Below are 3,326 nucleotides of genomic sequence, written 5' to 3' on the forward strand. Positions count from 1 at the left end.
TAGTAATTTGACAGGGGCTACCGGGGGTTGTATATTTAGAGCTACCATCCCCTTCTTTATCTCGGCGGCGATAACATCTTTTATCTGTTTTGAGAGCAACATCCCTTGAACCAACCCAGGCTCATAAACATTCAATTCCAGCATACCAATTTTTGAATTGCTTTCACAGTTTTTTTTTTTTTTGATCAATGAAAAGATCAGCTGAGGACTGGCCTCGCATACAAGGTTAGACAAATTATGAGTAATGAACAGTTAAAGAAAGATAAATAACCAAGTAAAAATTAAAGAGTTTTAAACCAGAATTTTTTTTGTTAAATTAGAAATAAAATAAAATAAGAAATTTCTGGATCAAAGAAAATATCAGCTGAGGACTGGCCAAGTTATGAGTAATGAACAGTTAAAGAAAGAAAAATAACCAAGTAAAAATTAAAGAGTTTTAAACCAGAATTTTTTTTTTAATTAGAAATAAAATAAAATAAGAAATTTTATTGCAAAACAAAAAATTTCAATTCAGTAAATAAATTAAATTCAATAGTGATATGGCAATCCCCGGCAACGGCGCCAAAAACTTGATAGCGTTTCAGCAAGTGTACTGAATCGTTGCAAGTAATAATAAAACGGTAGTACCGAGTGTCGAACTCAAGGATTGCGTTTTACTATTGAATTATATTTAGTTACTAAAATTGAACAAAAGGTTCCCAAGTTGATTGAAATAATGTTTGAAATTAACAACAATAATAAAATTGATCTTTTATAATGAGAAAAATGTCAGGGATGAGTTTCACTTCGAATCCAACCTTGGTGTCTAATTTGATCCTAGTTACTGAATTCCTTTATTGAATTATTACCGAATTCTCTTTATTATTCTTGCCCTAATGTCTTAGTGACAGAACCTTTAATTCCAAAGTAACCCCTAATTCCTTAGTAGATTTAAGATTAGAATTAAGCATTACCGTATAGAAATTCTCTTGTAAATTATTGCTTTGCAACTAATTTAATTGGTTTCATGACCTGCACCTATGTCTAGACTACAAATTCATGAATTTCTCATCTCAAGCATTCGTAAAGTCCACTTCCGTTTCAAAATACAAATCGTAGAACATTTTAATGTTGATCAAGCAATAAAAAGCATTAAGCACAGAGATGAGAAAAACAATTCAATAAACTCATTCATATAACTAGAAATCAAATCAGAAAAATAAGGGTTTCATCTGGTTACACTCATCCCTAACAAATAGGGTTTAGTTACTCATGACAGAGATACAAAAGATAAGGATTAAAGAAGAATTACAAGAATGATTCATGGATGATTCTTGATAAAACTGCTTCAATGGCGTTAGAAACGGCCGTCTTTGAGTTTCTATGCTAGGGCACAAGTCTCCCAAGTTCCCAAGAGTGAAAAAGATGCTTAAAACAGTAAAAATCTGCGTTTTTATGATTCTGGTGCGCGTCGCGCGCCCCAGGCGCGGAAAAACGCGCTCCAGGCGCATTTTATCTGCTGTCTGATGTAGTTTGCATTTTTGCGCATCTTTGGCGTCTGAATTTGGTCCCGGTGTCTTCATGAAAGTTGTAGATATGGATCTTAGCTTTCATTAGCACTTGGAGTGACACTAATTGGACATCTAGAACTCCAAATATGGCTGAAATAATTCACATATATCATGTTAATTTTTCACCAAAATTCAGCACTGCACTAAAACAAAACGCAATGTAAAATTACGACAAATTCCTACTTAATCAACGAAATAAAAACAAAAAACATTTTATTAACTCAAAGAACAAAAATCAACAAAATGTATCAAATAAATCCTTAATTTAACTGATGATTGAGGATAAATAAGACTAAAACAGTGGGAAAATATGCATATGATGAAGAGTCATCACAACCCCAAACTTAATCTATTGCTTGTCCCCAAGCAATGATTCTTGATAAAACTGCTCCAATAATGTTAGAAACGGCCGTCTTTGAGTTTCTATGCTAGGGCACAAGTCTCCCAACTTCCCAATAGTCAAAAAGATCCCTAAAACAGTAAAAATATACGTTTATATGGTTGCTGTTGCGGGTCGTGCGCCCATGCGCGGAAAAACGCGCTCCAGCGCGTTTGGGCAGTAGCAGATGCTGGAAAAAGCGCTTGGCTTGCGCTTGGGCGCGCTTCAGCGCTCAGCATCTGCTGTCCGGCGTATATTGCATATGTCGCCTCTTTCGAGTCTGCATTTGGTTCCGGTGTCTTCATGAAAGTTGTAGCTAAGGATCTTAGCTTTCATTTGCACTTGGTTGGACTCCAATTGAACATCTACAACTCCAGATATGGCTGAAATACTCTACATATGTCATGTTGATTTCTCACCAAAATTCAGCACTGCACTAAAACAAAACGCAATGTAAAATTACGACAAATTCCTACTTAATCAACGAAATAAAAACACAAAACATTTTATCAACTCAAAAAACAAAAATCAACAAAATATATCAAATAAATCCTTAATTTAACTAATGATTGAGGATAAATAAGACTAAAATAGTGGGAAAATATGCATATGATGAAGAGTCATCAGCTGGTCAAAACTGGGTTTGAGAAAAAGTCAATTTTCTTTGAATTACCATATTGGAAGTCATTGTATATAAGACATTTCCTCGATGTGATGCATATTGAAAAAAATGTATTTGATAGTGTTATTGGTACGTTACTCAATGTTCCAGGAAAGTCTAAAGATGGCATTAATGCAAAATTGGACTTGGTCGATATGGGAATAAGAAACGAATTGGGTCCCGTAAAGAAAGGAAATCGCACATATCTACCTCCAGCCGCTCATACTCTATCTAGAAAGGAAAAAATTGTTTTATGTAAATTTCTACACGAAGTTAATGTTCCAGAAGAATACTCTTCAAACATTAAAAATTTAGTTTGTATGCAAGACCTCAAGTTAAAAGGTTTGAAGACCCATGATTGTCATATTCTAATGGAGCATTTGCTACCAATAGGTATACATTCCATTTTACCTGAAAAAGTTCGACGAGCCATAACTAGATTATGTTTCTTCTTCAGAGAAATTTGTAGTAAAGTGATCCATCCTAAAAAATTACCGACATTGCAGAGGGAAATTGTTGTTACTTTATGTGAGCTTGAAATGTATTTCCCAGCCTCGTTTTTTGATATAATGGTTCACCTTACTGACCATCTTGTTAAGGAGACACAACTTTGTGGGCCAACTTATATGAGATGGATGTATCCAATAGAACGATATATGAAAATATTAAAAAGGTACTTAATAAGTAGAAGTCGACTAGGAGGTTGTATTGCTGAACGGTACATTATCGAAGAAGC

Source organism: Cicer arietinum, chromosome 6 (assembly GCF_000331145.2).
Source record: "Cicer arietinum cultivar CDC Frontier isolate Library 1 chromosome 6, Cicar.CDCFrontier_v2.0, whole genome shotgun sequence".
NCBI classification, from domain to species: domain Eukaryota; kingdom Viridiplantae; phylum Streptophyta; class Magnoliopsida; order Fabales; family Fabaceae; genus Cicer; species Cicer arietinum.